This window comes from Mobula birostris, chromosome 25 (assembly GCF_030028105.1).
Source record: "Mobula birostris isolate sMobBir1 chromosome 25, sMobBir1.hap1, whole genome shotgun sequence".
In the NCBI taxonomy this organism is placed as follows: domain Eukaryota; kingdom Metazoa; phylum Chordata; class Chondrichthyes; order Myliobatiformes; family Myliobatidae; genus Mobula; species Mobula birostris.
Window position 1 is genome coordinate 61,821,157 of NC_092394.1, and position 19,855 is coordinate 61,841,011.

A 19,855-nucleotide genomic window follows, 5' to 3' on the forward strand; every position below is an offset into this window, starting at 1 on the left:
ATCTCAGAAATAGAAAGATCAATCAGGGTTTCCATTCACAATGCAGCCATCCTAATTAATATGGGTCAGAGGACATTTTCAATATAATTAGATTCTGCTGTGATAACTCTGTACTCCATTGACAAATCAACAGTGGTAATACTGTTAATAACTGAGGGATAATTGTTAGGCTTCTTATTCAACTCACTCAAAATCAAAAACGTATACGGTACAAAAGTGACATGCATTAACCATCCAGCCCTGGATATTGCAGTGAATGAAGCTGAACCCTAGGGCTGAACAGCCCTACCTCTGGCATTACAAAATTGTTGTTCAAGCTGCTGAAAATAGTCAGACAGCATACAGTGATCTGAGAAAACATTCCTTCGTGTCAGACCAAACATGTTCAGCTGCACAGATTTTTCCAGAGCTCTTCACTTTCACACTAGTCAACGTTGATTTAATATAAAGATGAGTTACTTTCACATCTTTGTAATTGTTTCACATCAAACGAAAGTTTTACTGGGTCCAGGAATTTTGATAGGTCTTGAACTCTATCTAAATGCATACTTTGGTGTCATAAGAATATTTTAAAAAGTGGCCATGCAGTCCCTCAAGTCTACTCAATCATTCATTAAATCATGGCTGATATTTCACTTCAGCACCATTTTTCTGTATCAGCCTCATGTCCCTTATAATATAAAAACTTACAAAGCTCTGGCTTGCTTCTCCATAACAGTGGATGAATCTCCATAAGTCTGACAATTCACTTGGTGAGAGCATTCCTGATTTCAATCCAAATGGTTAATGTCTTATTTTGAGATTATGGCACCTAATTCTATTCACCCAGCTGACAGAATCATCATCCCTCCATAAACCATCAAGCCAATGTAATTTTTATGTATCAGTGAACACACCTCTCATTCTAAATCCAGAGAATGAAGGCTCAGTCTATATACTCCCCTCAAAGAACAATCCCTGGAATTAATCTGGAGAAGCCATGACCGGCAGCAGAGGTCCAGCCACGGCTGAGAGATTAGGATGTTGCCTTCAGATCTGGCGAATAAGAAAGCTCTCAGGTCAGCAAGAGTTGTGTTTTTCCATGCTATTATGAAGGTATAACAGGCTTATTCACAGAGAATATACAGCCATTTCTGTGACACCAGAGACACAAGTGCATTTGGTAGGGCATTCAGACCATAATGGACTACTGGTCCTCCCTGCACATCAACGACTGTGATGCTTCTCTTCCTGATAAGCTGAATGTCCTTTACGCTCAGTTTGATGCACAGAATGATGTGCCGGTGAGAAAGACACCCCTTTCCTCCCCGATGAGCAAAGTTCAAAGTTCACTTATTATCAAAGTGTGCATATCTTAAAACAACCTTGAGATTCATCTTCTTGCAGGCAGCCACAAAACAAGGCACAAAATATTCCATGACAAACTCTACATAACGAAGACTGTCAAACGTCCAAGGTGCAAAACAAATCATGCGAACAATAAAAAAGTAAATAATACACAGACCACCAACCACATGAACCCCTAAAATTAGTCCACAGCCACAAAGCCAGTTCTTCACTGAAGTGAATAAACCCTCATGGAGTTGTGAGCTGAACACCACTTCGTCCTTCACCCTCAGCCTCAACACCTTAATCCTTATAATATGGATCAGTGCTTAAATGAGCTAAACTTCGGTTCTTTTTTGCTCTTGGGCCCGGGCCCTGCCATTTCAATCTGGCCCAAAGTTTGCCCCAGCAATGGGTGCTTTTTTCTTTGCGTGCCGCACCAGACAGTCAGCCATTCTTGTCTGGCACGTGGCGTCAGGATTGGTCTCCTTTCGGATTAACCGGGTCACGATATGAACGTTCCTGACTCGACCCTATTTTTTTACGAGGCCGAGTGGCTAGCTTGATGCTCAACCCGGCACAGATGGAAAGCATGCTCGGGAGGTGGCCCAACTTGGATTCGAACTCAGGAGCCTTTGCTCCGGAGTCCAGCCCTGATGCCATTGCACCACCAGCCGGCCAATGGGTGCTATAGCCATACCTGCATTCTTGAGAGCAGCAGTCTGGCTGGCCACAGCTGATGTGAGAAAGATCCTGGCCAGGGTCAACCCATATGAAGTTGTGGGGCTTGATAACATACCTGGTCGATGCTGAGGGACTGTGCAGTCCAGCTAACAAAGGATCTAACAGACATCTTCAGTCCAGTGTCCTCACAGGCTTCAAGGAGACCAGCATTACCCTGGTGTCCAAGAGGGTGACAGTAACCTACCTAATGAATACAGTCCAGTAGCAATGACTTAACAATAACGGAAATGCTTCTAGCAGCTGGCTATGGATCGCATTAAATCTCATCTTCCTCTGACATTGGACTCCTACCACTCAAATTAGTCTACTGATGCCTTAGCCTCAGCATTCCACCCCATCCTGTCCCACCTGGAAAAAGGTGCCTCATACTCCAAGAGGCTGTTTAGCTACTTCAGTTCAGTGCTTAATACGATCATCCCTCAGAAGATGGTGTGTAAACTGCCCTCATTGGGTCTCAATACCTCTCTCTGTAACTGAAATTGGAATTCTTAACAGAAAGGCCACAGTCATCCCATGTTGATAGAAACATCTTAGCTCAATCACACTGAGCACTGGCACCCCCAAGGGCTGCATGTTCAGCATGCTGTTGTTCACAACTGCACTGCTAGATCAAATTCAAACCAAATCATCCAAGTCGTTGATGATACAACTGTGGTGGGCCTCATAAACTACGACGAGACGGCGTACACAGAAGAGGTAAAGCGGCTGATAAAATGGTGCGAGCACAACAACTTGAGTCTCATTCGAGGACAAGGACAAGATCAAAGAGATGATTATTGACTTTAGGGAGGTATAGGCTGATCACTCCTCACTACACATGAACAGCTTCTCCTTGGAGAAAGTTATGAGCACCAAATTTCTGAGAGTGCACATAATGGATGATCTGACCTGGTCCTTCAACAGCACCCCTTTGGTGGAGAAATCACAGCAGCATCTCCACATTGTGAGCAGATTGAGGCAAGTGAGGCTCCCCTCATTCTCAACGATTTTTACTAGAGTGTCTTGTACAGCTGCATCACTGTCTGGTACTGGGAATTGCAAGGCATCTGAATGCAAGTCCCTACAACGGATTGTGAGAACCACTGAGAGGATCATTGAGATCTCTCTTCTATCCATCAGAGATATTTATTAAGACTGCTGTGCACAGAGCCCTTAGCATTGTCAATGATCCCTTCAATCTGTATAACAATCACTTTGACCCCCTAACATGAGATAGGAGGTACCATAGTATTAATACAGGAATTGTTAGGATTGAACACAGCTTCTTCCCTCAGGTTGTAAAACTACTGAACTTCCTGCCACCACCTATATATCATCACATATGAAACAGCAGTAGTGTTATACTGTTTACTTTTTAACTTGTGGGGGTAGAAGGGTGGGTTGGCAAGTTTGCAGACGACACAAAGGTTGGTGGTGTTGTAGATGGTGTAGAGGATTGTCGAAGATTGCAGAGAGACATTGATAGGATGCAGAAGTGGGCTGAGAAGTAGCAGATGGAGTTCAACCCGGAGAAGTGTGAGGTGGTACACTTTGGAAGGACAAACTCCAAGGCAGAGTACAAGTTAAATGACAGTGTGGAGGAACAGAGGGATCTGGGGGTACATGTCCACAGATCCCTGAAAGTTGCCTCACAAGTAGATAGGGTAGTTGAGAAGGCTTATGGGGTGTTAGCTTTCATAAGTCGAGGGATAGCACTTAAGAGTCGCGAGGTAATGATGTAGCTCTATAAAACTCTGGTGAGAGAAGGAGGATGAGAGGAGACATGACAGAGGTATACAAGATATTAAGAGGAATAGGTAGAGTGGACAGTCAGCGCCTCTTCCCCAGGACACCACTGCTCAATACAAGAGGACATGGCTTTAAGGTAAGGGGTGGGAAGTTCAAGGGGGATATTAGAGAAAGGTTTTTTACTCAGGGAGTGGTTGGTGCGTGGAATGCTCTGCCTGAGTCAGTGGTGGAGGCAGATACACTAGTGAAGTTTAAGAGACTACTGGACAGGTATATGGAGGAATTTAAGGTGGGGGGTTATATGGGAGGCAAGGTTTAAGGGTTGGCACAACATTGTGGGCCGAAGGGCCTGTACTGTGCGGTTCTATTCTATGTTCTGTAAGTACATCTTATTATTTGTTATTTTATTTGCGATATTACTTTGTGTTGTGCACAGGCTCCTCCAGGTTGTCATAGCTGGTGTGGGGTTGGGGGAGGTAGCGGGGATAGCTCCCACTACCTATTAAATGTTCCCAATAGCAAGCATTTCAAATAGCCTCTGACAACCAAGTCCAGCTCCTGTCCTTCATGTGTGGCTTTGCTACTAAGCCCGATGGAACCATTGCTACTGACTGGAGAAGGGGCACCTTAAGATGAGTTGCTTTGGGCAGATAGGGCTTGTCAGCCATGGTTGGCAGCTCACCTCAGAGAAGGAAAACTGATCTCAAACCTCCACCGCCTTCTCACTCACAGGAAAAGCTTTGGGAGTAAAGCTCGAGGAAAATCCAAAGCCGGAGACCCTAAGGCAGTCCTATGTCAAGTTCAATGCTGACTGGCAATGCCTGCAATCTTTGGCCTAATATGTTAAATGTTTTTCTTTCCACAGGGTGCTGTCTCATCTAGTTTGATTCCAGCATTTTGTTTTTATTTCAGAATTCCAGTGTCTGCCATATTTTGATTTTTGCCACAACGTTTGCTTTCTTAATTGCTTGTAATATCTACATATTAACTTTTAATGACCTAAGACCAGAAGATATAGTTGCAGATTTAGGCCCTTTGGCCCATCGAGTCTGCTCCGCCATTCAATCATGGTTGATCCTTTTTTTCACTCCTCAGCCCCACTCCCCGGCCTTCTCCCCATAACATTTGATGCTATGTCCAAACAAGAACCTATCAAGCTCTGCCTTAAGTACACCAATGACCTGGCCTCCACAGCTACCTGTGGTAATGAATTCCACAAATTCACCACGCTCTAGCTAAAGAAGTTTCTCTGCAACTCTGTTTTAAATGGATGCCCCTCTGAGGCTGTGCCCTCGTGTCCTAGATTCCTCCCAACATGAGAACCACCCTTTCCACATCTACCTTGTCTAGACCTTTCAAAATTTGAAACATTTCAATGAGATTCCCCCCTCATCCTTCTAACTTCCAGCAAGTACAGACACAGAGCTATCAAACGTTCCCTGTACGATAACCCTTTCATTCCTGGAATTGTCCTTGGGAACCTCCTCTGAACCATCTCCACTGGCAGCACATCATTTCTTAGATGAGGAGCCCAAAACTGTTCACAATACTCAAGGTGAGGCCTTGCCAGTGCCTTATAAAGCCTCAACATCACATCCCTGCTCTTGTATTCTAGACATTTTTAAATGAATGTTAACATCGCATTTGCCTTCCTCACCACCGACTCATCCTGCAAGTTACTCTTCAGGTTGTTCTTCACAAGGTCTCCCAGGTGCCTTTGCATCTCAAATTTTGAGATTTTCTCCCCGTTTAGAAACTAGTCTGCACATTTATTTCGACTACCAAAATGTATCACCATCCATTTTCCAACATTGTATTTCATTTGCCACTCTCTTACCCACTCTCCTAATCTGTCTTAAGTCCTTCTGCAGCCTGTTTCCTCAACTCTACCTGCCCCTCCATCAGTCTTCATATCATCTACAAACTTGGCAACAAAACTATCTATTCCATCATCCAAAACATTGATATACAGAATAAAGAGAAGTGGTCCCAACACCAGAAGCTGCAGAACATCACTAGTCACTGGCAGCCAACCAGAAAAGGAACCTTTTATTCCCACTCGCTGCCTCCTACCAACCAGCCAATGCTTGAACCATGCCAGTAACTTTCCTGTATCACCAGGGGTTCTTAACTTGGTAAGCAGCCTCATGCGTGGCACCTTATCAAAGACCTTCTGTAAGCCCAAATATACATCCACTACATGCCCTTTACCTATCCTATGTGTAATCCCCTCAAAGAATTCCAACAGGTTTGTCAGGCAAGATTTTCCCTTAAGGAAACTATGCTGACCTTGTTCTATCTTGCCCTGTGTCTCCAAGACACAAGACCTCATCCTTAACAATTGGCTCCAACGTCTTCCCAACCACTGAGGTCAGGCTAACTAGTCCATAATTTCCTTTCTGCTGCCTTTGTCCTTTCTTAAAGAGTGGAGTGACATTTGCAATTTTCCAATCCTCTGGCACCATGCTCATTACTAATGAGTCCAATGATCATTACTAATGCCTCTTTCAGAACCCTAGGGTGCAGATCATTTGGTCTGTATGTACCCTTAGATCTTTCAGCTTTTAGTGCACTTTCTCCCTTGTAACTGCACTCACTTCTCTTCCCTCACACCCTTCATATAACCATATAACAATTACAGCACGGAAACAGGCTATCTTGGCCCTTCTCGTCCGTGCTGAACTCTTACTCTTGCCAAGTCCCACCAACCTGCACTCGGCCCATAACCCTCCATTCCTTTCCTGTCCATATAGCTGTCCAATTTAACTTTAAACGACAACATCGAACCTGCCTCAACCACTTCTGCTGGAAGCTCGTTCCACACAGCTACCACTCTCTGAGTAAAGACGTTCCCCCTCATGTTACCCCTAAACTTTTGCCCTTTAACTCTCAACTCATGTCCTCTTGTTTGAATCTCCCCCACTCTCAATGGAAAAAGCCTATCCACGTCAACTCTATCTATCCCCCTTATAATTTTAAATACCTCCATCAAGTCCCCCCTCAACCTTCTACGCTCCAAAGAATAAAGACCCAACTTGTTCAACCCTTCTCTGTAACTTAGGAGATGAAACCCAGGCAACATTTTAGTAAATCTCCTCTGTACTCTCTCAGTTTTATTGACATCTTTCCTATAATTCGGTGACCAGAACTGTACACAATACTCCAAATCTGGCCTTACCAATGCCTTATGTAATTTCAACATTACATCCCAACTTCTATACTCAATGCTCTGATTAATAAAGGCCAGCATACCAAAAGCTTTCTTCACCACCCTATCCACATGAGATTCCACCTTCAGGGAACTATGCACCATTATTCCTAAATCCCTCTGTTCTACTGCATTCTTCAATGCCCTACCATTTACCATGCATGTCCTATTGTGATTAGTCCTACCAAAATGTAGCACCTCACATTTATCAGCATTAAACTCCATCTGCCATCTTTCATCCCACTCTTCTAACTGGCCGAAATCTCTCTGCAAGCTTTGAAAACCTACTTCATTATCCACAACCCCACCTATCTTAGTATCATCCGCATACTTACTAATCCAATTTACCACCCCATTATCCAGATCATTAATATATATGACAAACAACATTGGACCCAGTACAGATGCCTGAGGCACACCAGTACTTCAACATCTACCAAACTGCTAGTGTCTTCTAAAGTGAAGACTGATGCAAAATACTCATTTAGTTCATCTGCCATCTCCTTGGCCCACGTTATTATTTCTCCGACCTCATTTTCTAGTGGTCCTATATCCAATGATGAAGTTTTAAGGGTATTGGGGATGTAAGAAATGATTTTTGAACTCTTGTCAATAGCAGGTTAAAATTAAGTGCCAATTTATGTGTGCTCTGTTCTGGATAGTGTATTAAGTTCTTCCGTTTGTCCTTCACTGAGGAATCTGCCTTCAGCTTGCTTAGATTAACGTTCTTTCTTGAGAACAATATAGGGGCTGGGTTCACACATGTCGCACACACCATGCCTTACGGTTTCACACCACTGAGCTAAGTTTCCTCCTTTGTCTAACGAAAGGGAATAACTGATAAGGACTGGACAGAACATTCATTTTTAATTAAAACCTTGATTTAGTGGACTCTCTTATCTGAGTAATTAAGTTGTGCCTTAACTGACTTGGTGGGAATATCTGTTGAACTGAGTGTTCTTTGTTTCGCTAGTTCTATAAATTGTAACATTTCTGCATGTTAGACAGAGGTTTGTCACGAACGAGAATTCTGTCTCTCTGATGTTTGGCTCTGAACCTTCTCACTGGCTGAGCTCGAACAAATAAACTGGTGAAAAGGATAAAATAAAGAACTGTTTGTCGTGTGGTTATTGGTCTGGCGAATTTATGTTTACACTTGGTGCCGTGACTTGGATCCCAACATAGGGAAAGTTCCTGTGGGCTGAGTAAGTGACGGAGAGTTGCGGGTGAGTACTAACGGGCGGTAGGGCGCCCCGAGGTGTTTTACCTCTGACTGTCCGTTCTATTTGTCCGAAACTCCTGCCCCTCGCCCAGAGGAACTGGTACCTTGACGGGATCCAACGAACCACCCGGACCAGGAGAATAAGATAAGCAGTTGTTTTTGTGAGTATTAATGGAGAACAAGACAAGCAGTTGTTTCTGTGAGTATTAACAGAGAATAAGGCTAGCAGTTGTTTTTGTGAGTATTAATGGAGAACAAGACAAGCAGTTGTTTCTGTGAGTATTAAAGTCTATGGGTGCTGAAGAATTGGGCAGCGGATCAGTGGCAATGACCTATTACGTTTTTCTTTTGGGTTGGCCACAGCGATTGGGCAGCAGGTTAGTGGCAGTAACTTATTACATTTTGGGGCTGGTGGCGGAACCCGGTAATTAGATAAGGGGGTAACTGACCTGGTCTATTCTAATTGACCTGGCGGGCCAGTGGCAGTGTCCTGGTAAATTGAAGTAACTAATTGGGTGACACGCGGTTGACCCGGTAAATTGACCAGCACAGGACGGGACAGACGTTTGGCCAAACAGAGGGGAAAGGGACTCCCCTGCAGTCTATCCAGATGTTAAGTGCAGAGCTAACAAAGAAACTGGGAAAGGATGTGTGGCCACCAAGGGGAACTTGGGATATAACCTCTTGTGAACAAGCAGTAAATTTAATTTGGAAAAATAATTGCGGTAAAAAAAGAAAGTGGCAATTATTGATTAAAGAACGAGAAAGACAAAGAAAACAGGCAAAACAGATATGGACAGACAGGAAGGTTTAAATCGGCAGTGCCGCGCGCGAGATCCAGGGCAAATACGGGATCTCAAACCCATTGTCTGGCATACTGACCCTGTTTGAGGACAGTGACCGTGATGAGGATTGGGCACCCACTGTATCCCCCACCTTATCAGGGGCCGAGTGCACCCAGTGCTCCCAAACCCCAATCCTCCCAGTACTCAGATACAACACTCTGGAGGAACTGAGCAGGTCGGGCAGCATCCATGGAAACGATCAGTCAACGTTTCGGGCCATAACCCTTTGTCAGGACTGAAGAGGGAGGGGGCAGAGGCCCTATAAAGAAGGTGGGGGGAGGGTGGGAAGGAGAAGGCTGGTAGATTCCGGGTAAAAAAGCAGTAAAGGGAAAGATAAAGGGGTGGAGGAGGGGAAGAAGTAGGTTCCGCCTCCTTCTACTACCCATTGTGTTTTCCCCGATTCCTTCTTCACCTTTCTTGCCTATCACCTCCCTGCTTCCCCTCCCCCACCCCTTTACCTTTCCCCTTACTGGTTTTTCGCCCGGAACCTACCAGCCTTCTCCTTCCCAACCTCCCCCCACTTTCTTTATAGGGCCTCTGCCCCCTCCCTCTTCAGTCCTGACGAAGGGTTCCGGCCCGAAACATTGACTGATCATTTCCATGGATGCTTTCTGACCTGCTGAGTTCCTCCAGCGTGTTGTGAGTGTTGCTTTGACCCCAGCGTCTGCAGAGTATTTTGTGTTTAGTACTCAAGATACGGTGGCTGCTCGGGTAAAACAGCGGCGGCAGGGAAGGGGAGGCTCTCTATACCCTGAGATCCAGGAAGGGAATACCGAGGATTATTCTGAGACAGGGAGGGAAGAATCCAATAAATCCCCAGAGTTAACGGCTCCACCAAGACAATTGCCCACCCAAATGCTGCCCAATCCACAAGCAGCCGAGGAGGGACAGCCCTCAGTAATTCTTGTGTATGCACCCTGGGAGCCTCTAGAAATGATAATGATCATGAATCAGGCCCCAAATAGAAAAGAAAAACCAGCACAGTTTGCTCAGTATGTCCGCAGTACTATACAAAGGTTTACTGATTGGTGTGTCAGAAACAACCAAATGATCACCAATACTTGGTATAAAAACCATCCACGTAGATTGTGTACTGGGGTTAGCCCTGGAGATAGAACAAGGAATCAAATAGATTTCATTACCATCAATGAACGCTTTAGAAATAGTATCACATATTCTAAAGCCTACCCAGGAGCAGACTGTGGTTCAAATCACCATCCAGTAATACCTACCATCAAAACAAAATTAAAGAAACTGAAACGTTGAAAAAAGAGAAAGAAGTACATGTTGGGAGAACTTAAAAATGATAGCATACTTAAGCAACAATTCAAAACAGCTGTAGAAGAATATCTCAATGATAAAGAAACAACGTCTATCAGGGACAGATTTAAATATGCTATACAGCAATCAGCAGAGGAGATAATCCCAGTGCAAAAAATCCAACACACCAACAAGTGGTGGACAACCAAAGAAATTCTAGATCTGATGGAACAAGGAAGGTTAGTGAAGAATAATGAAGTGCTAGACAGACAGACAGAGAGCTAGACAGACAGATCAGACAATTGTGCAATATTGCAAAGGAAGAATGGCTGGCTCAAAAATGCAATGAAGTTGAAGGCCATATTAACAACAGCAAAGAAATGCACAAGAAAATTAAGGAAATTACTGGAATTAAGAAAACCTCCTCTACAGGATGCATAAGATCAGCAGATGGATCCATAATAACAGATCCAGATAAAGTAGGTGAGAAGTGGATTCAGTATATAGAGCAGCTTTTTGAAGATAATAGAGGGGAATCCCCAGATATTAAACACCTTAATTCTGGCCCACCTATTACCAAAGAAGAAATAACTAAAGCAATGAAAAGCATGGAACATGGTAAAGCCACCGGACCTGATGAAATTTCAGTGAAAATGATACAAGCCCTAGAAGATCTAGGCATAGATATTCTTTTTGAACTGTTTAATGGAATATATGAGTCTGGTGTATTGCCTGACGATCTCTTGAAATCGGTATTCATAACTCTGCCAAAAATTCCTGCAACTATTGACTGTGAAAATTATAGAACAATCAGTCTTATGAGTCACATAATAAAGATCTTGTTGAGAATTGTTCTGAGTCAAATTAAAAACAAGTTAAGACCAGAAACTTCTAAACTGTAATATGGGTTTATTGAAGATAGAGGAACTAGGAACGCAATTTTCATACCACGAATGCTTTCAGAAAGGGCAAATGAATATCAAAATGACGTCTTTTTATGTTTTATTGATTTCACTGAAGCATTCAACAAAGTGCAAAATGAAAAATTACTTCAAATTCTCATTTAACTAAACATTGACAGAAGGGACAAACAACTGCTTCAAAATTTATCTTGGAATCAAACGGCGACGGTAAAAATTGATGATAATATAGGCAGTTGGACTAAAATTCAAAGAGGAGTTAGACAAAGATGCGTTGCCTCACCGGAATTATTTAATATCTATAGTGAAATGATTCTCAGAGAAATAGAAGACTTGGATGGGATAAAAATTGGAGGTGTTAACATCAACAATATAAGATATGCAGACCCTAATAGCAAGTGCTGCAGAAGACCTACAAATCCTCCTAGATAAAGTAGTACAAGTGCAGATTTTGGTCTAACCATCAACTGTAAAAAAAAACACAAATGTATGGTAATATCAAAACAGCAGGATACTCCCAACTGACAATTGTACATAGGTAACCAAGAGATTAAACAAAAGACCAGCTTTAATTACCTTGGTAGCGTTATATCACAAGATGCTAGAAGTAAAGTAGAAATAAAAAGAAGAATTGCTATTGCCAAAACCAAATTCTAAAAAATGAAACCCATTTTTACCAACGGACACATGTCTACGACAACAAAGCTTAGGCTACTAAAATGTTACATCTGGTCAATCTTGCTGTACGCTTCCGAAACATGGACTATAACACCAGAACTCCAAAGAAACTTAGAAGCAACAGAAATGTGGTTTCTTGGAAGAATGCTGAAAATATCACAGAGAGATAGGGTAACTAATGAGACAGTACTCCAACGTGCCCATACAAAGAGACCTTTAGTGAGAATATTAAATGAGAGGAAACTTAAATTCCTGGGCCATGTCATCAGAAAGGGAGAAATAGAATGCCTGACATTACAAGGCCATTTAGCTGGGAAACGAAGAAGAGAAAGGAAAAGAAGAAAATTTATGGACACTGTGAAAGAACTAGCAGATCTAAGTGTGCGAGATATCACTGACGCTGCGAGGGATCGTTCAATGTGGAGAGCCATGATCACCCAAGCGTGTAATGCGCAAGGCACATGAAGAAGACGACAATGATGACAAAACAAATGTATAATGCGACACTGCAAGATTTATTTGCTCTCTGCTGCATGACTTTCTCAGCTGATGAGCAGCAGAAATGGAAGGCAGAATTAAGATACCAAACCTATCAGGATTTACAGGCGGAAATCCATAATGAGAATGAACAGACAGACCAGATTATTCAAGCCTTGGAGAGGGCTCTCCAACAACCTGTAAATATCACTAAAGTACTTGAATGCAAAGCTAAGCCTGGGAAATCAGGACTAGACTATCGGGTGCAATTTGTGGCCTGCTACGGCACTTTCGCAGGAGAAAGCCTCTAATAATGGGAATCCGTCCCCCCAGTTTAATGCCCTACTGCTCCAATGCTTACCAATTAAGTTAGCCAACATGATTAAAACAAATAATATGGATTGGCCTGACAATGAGCAAAATCGAATGCGACGAGCCTTGACATCTTATTGGGACTCAGTTTTTGAATCCTGATCAACCCCAAAGGGAACTAATATTAAAGGTGAATATGTTCAGTGGGGAGAAGGACGCAAGCGGGCTATATCTAGGGATCAGAAATGGGAACCGGGGTACGGAACACACGTATTCACGTACCCAGCCACTGCAGGTGGAATTTCAGGGGGACCCAGTGTGTGGTTTCATTTACAGCCATCACCAGTCCGAGGTGTAATCTAGCAGGGAGAGACCTGCTCCGTCCGTTGGAAGTTGAGATTCTATACACAGACAAGGGTATCACCCTGGGACTAGTGAACAACCGACAGCTTCCCCAGTTACCAACCCCCTCCCCCAGTGGTGGGCACTTAATCTGGACTCTACTTCGTTTGAACCCCACTGCCAGTGGTCGACCCCCATGTGACCCTGTGCTATGAACCTATGGGGTGCACCACTGAGGAAAGCCAATATTATGCACCCCTCGAGGGACAGAAGTTCCCAGTCACAGTGATTGGAGAGGTTAAAGGAAGAGACAGCAGTGCATTACTGGCCAAAGTTCCGGATTTCCTTTGGCGACAGACAGGACTGGTGGTTCCCCATACCACTGTTAGGGTTTGCCCTGGGTTCAAGCCAAAGAGCCTAGGGTTCCTTGCCTACACCCAGACGAAACAAGCCTCCAGCACCGAGGGAGAATGGCAAGACTTGGCTACGGGCCAACTCCGATACTGAAAGGAGTTGGAGGTGAAGACGGGACATTTGGTAAGACACTCTTTTAATACTGACCGAACCCAAGACGTTGTACCACATCTCTGGGCAATTTCAGGCCATGAAGTCAGCCGCACGAACTCACCCTCCCCGTCTGGATCACCGCGAAAAAAGAAGACTCTCCCATCCCTTCCCCTCAAGCCCAAGGCAATGTTTTATGAAGATGGAAGCTCTTTTGTGGATCCAGCAGGGAATCCAGCAGGCTAATCGATAATGACAGACAGTGGAGTAATTGAGCAGGCCTCTTTTGAAACAGCTGTCTCTGCCCAGAAGGCTGAGCAGTTTGCTCTGACTCATGCCTGTATCCTAGTAACAGACTAAAGTGCGAACATTTACACAGACTCCCATCATGCATTTGGAGTTATGGGATTCCTGACTTCCTCTGGCCACCCCATTAGTAATGCTACCTTTGTAAACAACTTACTCACTGCTCTACAGCTACCTCGGGTTTTGGCTATTATTAAATGTGTAGCTCATACTGGGGAATCTGATGAGATATGAGAATCTGTTGTATGCTGGGGCAGTAGGCTGAGGGTAGCAGACACCAACAGAATCAACAAACTCATTTGTAAGGCCAGTGATGTTGTGGGGATGGAACTGGACTCTCTGACGGTGGTGTCTGAAAAGAGGATGTTGTCCAAGTTGCATGCCATCTTGGACAATTTCTCCCATCCACTACATAATGTACTGGTTGGGCACAGGAGTACATTCAGCCAGAGACTTATTCCACCGAGATGCAACACAGAGCGTCATAGGAAGTTATTCCTGCCTGTGGCTATCAAACTTTACAACTCCTCCCTTGGAGGGTCAGACACCCTGAGCCAATAGGCTGGTCCTGGACTTATTTCCTGGCATAATTTACATATTACTATTTAACTATTTATGGTGTTATTACTATTTATTATTTATGGTGCAACTGTAACGAAAACCAATTTCCCCCGGGATCAATAAAGTATGACTATGACTATATCTAATGGTAATGCTTGGGCTGACGCAGTGGCCAAACAGACAGCCTTGAATCCCACACTTCTAGTCCCCTTGGGAACCCAGCAAGCTCCTATTAGACAAAATCTAAGGACGGGTATGCCAGACATGGGGGAAATACGTAACTTCCAGGGAGGCGCCCCTAAAAGAGAGCGCAAACTACAGTCCCAAATGGGTTGCCACCTTGAACCTCAGACAAATTTATGGGTGACCCCTGCAGGGCAGGTCTGTTTCCCCCTGTGTTCTTACCTATTTTGATAGATTATGTACATAATTGTACACACCTGGGCAAGGAGGGAATGGTTCATACATTATTACAATAATGTTGTACCCTGACTTCTAGCAGGCAGCTGAAAAACGAGCCAAAGCATGTTTAATTTGTAAAAGAAAAAAACTGAACCCTGGAAGGGGAATGCCTTGTGTTTCCGGAACTACCCCCTTGCCTGGTGGGTCTTTTTCTTGTTTGCAACTTGATTTTGTAGAACTACCTAGAGTACATTGTTATAAGTATTGCTTGGTGATAGTAGATGTATTTAGCAGATGGATTGAAACTGTTCCTACAACTAATAATACTGCTATGATTGTTGTGAAAATATTGCTAAAAGAAACAATTCCTCGCTATGGATTCCAGAATTGATAAGCTTGGACAATGGGCCACATTTTGTTGCCAAAATAAATGAGGAAGTCTGTAAAGAACTTGCTATAAAACAGCAGTTCCACTGCACCCATCGTCCGAAAGCAGCTGCCATAGTGGAACCAGCCAATGGTACTTTGAAGGTAAGTTGGCCAAACTTACACAAGAATCTGGATTGACCTGGTTGAAGGTTTCACCCTCAGCCCTATTCCATATGAGAATCATGCCATCAAGTAAGACGGGGTTATCACCTGCAGAAATTATCTACGGGAAGCCCATGAGAACCCCATGGGGACCCCAACCTTGTTTGCCGCTCCTCCCTGACAGCTTACCTGCAAAATTAGATATGCATACCTTGGAGGAGGAGATGGGAAAATACTTAAGCAAGTTAACTAAAACTCTCCAAAGCTTGCATTCACAGGTGCGGCAGGCCTACCGGGAAGACGAAACCCAGCCTAAAGGTGACTACCCCACGACTGAGCCTGGTCAAGATCCTGTCCTGATCGAGAACTGGGATTGAGGGAAACTCCGACCTCAGTGGAGAGGACCATATCAGGTGTTACTGACCACTCCTACGGTTGTGAAACTAAAAGGGCAATCTTGGTGGATACATCCAACAGACTGCAAACGTGTTACTGAGGGAAATGAGTACAAGGACTCTCTTGGAGTAAAGGAAAATTCATCACTGGTGGAAAAGAAACACTTCCAAGAAATTGCATTTGGACATGGAATTGATGAAACAAAAGGGATAAAAACTTTCCCCATGGACTTAAGTCAAATGGAAAGCAGCAATGAAGAGAATTTTGTGAAATCAAGTATTCCAGACACTCTCGATGTCAGTGAAGCAGTCCCTGAATGTCCAGTGAATAACGTAGAAATTTTTACTGTTCCTGAAACATGAATGAGATTGCAGTACCCATTATGATACCAGTCGCCATCATAGTTTTAACCAATCAAAAGAAAATATACTAGCTGAATCTCAGCATTATTTTGAGCCGTGCAGATATAGAAAATGAGAAACCAGTTCCACAATATAGGTTTACTGAGAACAAAAAGAGGCAAAGTCTATTGAAAGATTGTGAGAAACTTTGTTCCGTTAAGCTGCCTGGTAAAAGATTTACTAGACCCAATGGGGCACTGAGATCGAAGAAATGGAAAGAAACCCTGGTTGAAGAGAAAGGTGATACCGCATCCAGACTGTCTAAAGGCTATTAAGCAGACTGTTTCTGGGTCTCGGCTATGTAGCACTATGAAGAGAGGTGAGAATGGGAAGCTGAAAAGTATGAAGACAAGACAGTGTGTAAATAGTACTTTGAAGGTGTTCCCATCTCCAGCTACTGTACAGAAAGGTGCAAAGTTTTGTTTGACGAGAAAGAACAAGTTAGGGAACTTACAATCGCCCACGCATATAAATCCATTAAAGAACCCTTTTCAGAGATCAGATACAAAACAATATACAAATATACAGAATACAAATAAACAGCTGTGATTCTGCATTGACTCAAGTGACTGAAACACAATATGATGGCTGCAGTAAAAGGGAGAGTGAATGGATTCAGTCCATAATGCCAATGAATAAAGTTCGGCTACAGACACTGCAGACGCCCTCAAAGCTGGATCTCCTGAAAACTCCTGACATACCTGCAGAACATCAATGGGAACTGTGCAAAGGGGATACTACACCTCACTACATAAATTCAAAACATAAAAACTGTGAAGGGACACAGACTGATTATACAGGCAACAAAGGAAAGGTTGCCGCAGTTTTGGAGACAGAGATGTATCAGCATGAACTACAAAGTTTGTACATTCCAATATATTAAAGAAAACCCAGCTTGCAGAAGTTACATTATCAGATAACTCACAAGAAACAAAGATGGGGATCAAGCTACAAAGCTTCGACAGAGCAGCAAAGATGAGCTGCCCAAGTAAGAAGTGTTCAGATGATGGTGTAAGCTTTCACAAGGGTCGGTTCCAAGTTGTGACGGTGAATGACGTCCTTAATTCTTGTGGAGATCCTGAAAAACATTTGACCATTACTTTGAACCAACCAGGTACTCTGAATAACAACAGCACAGAGTGATGTATTCTGAGGGATGATTGGGACACCACTGAAGTCAGAGCTGGGGACATAATTCATCTTGAAGGAGAGAAACAATTGGACACCTGGATAATAAGAAGAGACGTCGGGTACACGATCGTAATTCCTGACCATCTTATTTCTGGGACTAGTGTTGTGAGTGTGATCCGGCGTACGCGCAGCACTGTACTGACTGAGCGATTTAAGTCTTATGAAAGGGGGATGGACCTGGCCCTTCAATATATTCGGGGACTTCTGGGGGTTGTTTTTGCATTTTGGAAGTTTGATTGTATTAATTTTGATTATTGTCTGTATCCTACGGTGCCTTTGGCCATGTTTTGTATCATGCTGTAAAAGCAACAATCTGTTCTGAAAGGTAATGATAAAAAGGAGGGAATGATGAAGTTTTAAGGGTATTGGGGATGTAAGAAATGATTCTTGAACTCTTGTCAATAACGGATTAAAATTAAGTGCCAAGTATGCTCTGTTCTGGATAGTGTATAAAGTTCTTCTGTTTGTCCTTCACTGAGGAATCTGCCTTCAGCTTGTTTAGATTAACGTTCTCTCTTGAGAACAATATGGGGGCTGAGTTCACACATGTCGCACACACCATACCTTACGGTTTCACACCACTTAGCTAAGTTCCCTCCTTTGTCTAACGAAAGGGAATAACTGATAAGGACTGGACGGAATATTCATTTTTAATTAAAACCTTGATTTAGTGGACTCTCTTTATCTAAGTAATTAAGTTTTGCTCTAACTGACTTGGTGGGAATATCTGTCAAACTGAGTGTTCTTTGTTTCGCTAGTTCATAAATGGTAATGTTTCTGCATGTTAGACAGAGGTTCGTCACGAACCACCAGAGGGAGAGGAATTCTGTCTCTCTGATGCTTGGCTCCGAACCTTCTCGCCGGCTAAGTTCGAACAAATAAACTGGTGAAAAGGATAAAGTAAAGAACTGCTTGTGGTGTCGTTATTGGTCCAGTGAATTTAAGCTTACACCACTCCCATCTCTCTTTTATTTTTTTTCATATTTGAAAAAGTTTTTACTCTCCACTTTGATATTGTTTGCTAGCTTGCTTTCAAATTTCATCTTTTCATCCTAATGATTCTTTTAGTTGTTCTGTGTAGGGTTTTAAAAGCTTCCCAATCCTCTGTCTTCCCACTAATTTTTGCTTTGTTGTATGCCCTCTCTTTTGCTTTTACATCAGCTTTGACTTCCCTCATCAGCCATGGTTGTACTATTTTGCCATTTAAGTATTTCTACGTTTTTGCAATACATCTGTCCTGCACCTTCCTTATTTTTCCCAGAAACTCACGCTATTGCTGCCCTGCTGTCATCCCTGCCAGTATCTCTTTCCAATTTACTTTGGCCAACTCCTCTCTCACACCACTGTAATTTCCTTTACTCCACTGAAATACTGCTATGTCAGACTTTACTTTCTCCCTATCAAATTTCAAGTTGAACTCATATTGTGATCACTGCTTCCTAAGGGCTCTTTTACCTTAAACTCCCTAATCACCTTCAGTTCATTACACGACATCCAATCCAATATAGCTGATCCCCTAGTAGGGTCAACGACAAACTGTCCTAAAAGGCCACGTCACAGGCATTCAACAAACTTACTCTCTTGAGATCCATTACCAACCTGATTTTCCCAATCGACCTGTGTGTTGAAATCTCCCATGACAATCATAACATTGCCTTTTTGACACACCTTTTCTATTTCCTGTTGTAACCTGTGGTCCACATCCTAGCTACTGTTGGGAGGCCTGTATATAACTGCCATCAGTATCCTTTTACCTTTGCAGCTTCTTAACTCAACCCACAAAGATTTAACATCTTCCGATCCTATGTCACATCTTTCTGCTGATTTGATACCATTCTTTACCACCTGAGTCACACCACCCCCTTTGCCTACCTTCCAATTCCTCCAATACAACGTGTAACCTTGGACACTTAGCTCCCAACTACAACCATCCTTCAGCCATGATTCAGTGATGGCCACATCATCATACCTGAAATTCTGTAAAAGTGTAATAAGATCTCCATACATTGAGATGTAACACTTTGAATAATGTATTTGCTACCTTTTTGATTCTGCACCCCTAATGCACTGATATTCACCCTGCTAGCTGCAATTATGTCTCATCATCTGCCTGCCTTTCCTGACAGCCTGACTGGATGCTACCTTTGATTTTTTACCTTCCGTCCTATCCTGAGTCCCTTCACTCCGGTTCCCCCTGCCAAATTAGTTTAAGCCCTCCCCAAGATCTCTAACAACCCTGCCTGCAAGAATATTGGTTCCCCGCGGGTTCAGGTGCAGCCCATCATTTTTGAACAGATCATACCTCCCCCAGAGAGATCCCAATGATCCAAGAACCTGAAGTTCTGCCCCCTGCACCAGCTTCTCAGCCACACATTAATTAGCCAGATCATCCTGTTTCTATTCCCACTGGCGCGTGGCACAGGCAGCAATCCAGAAATTACTACCTGGGAGGTCCTGCTTCTCAGCTTTCTACCTAGCTCTTTGATTTTCCTTCCTATGTC

General features: G+C 43.3%; 1 protein-coding gene and 1 pseudogene across 2 annotated transcripts in view; one reads left to right on the plus strand and one right to left on the minus strand.

Moving 5' to 3' along the window:
• The window catches only part of pisd (phosphatidylserine decarboxylase), a 182,894-nt gene that overhangs the window by 131,754 nt on the left and 31,285 nt on the right, over positions 1–19,855 (minus strand). The gene's annotated exons all lie outside the window — the stretch shown is intronic.
• On the plus strand, positions 1,182–17,657 carry LOC140187837 (uncharacterized; annotated as a pseudogene).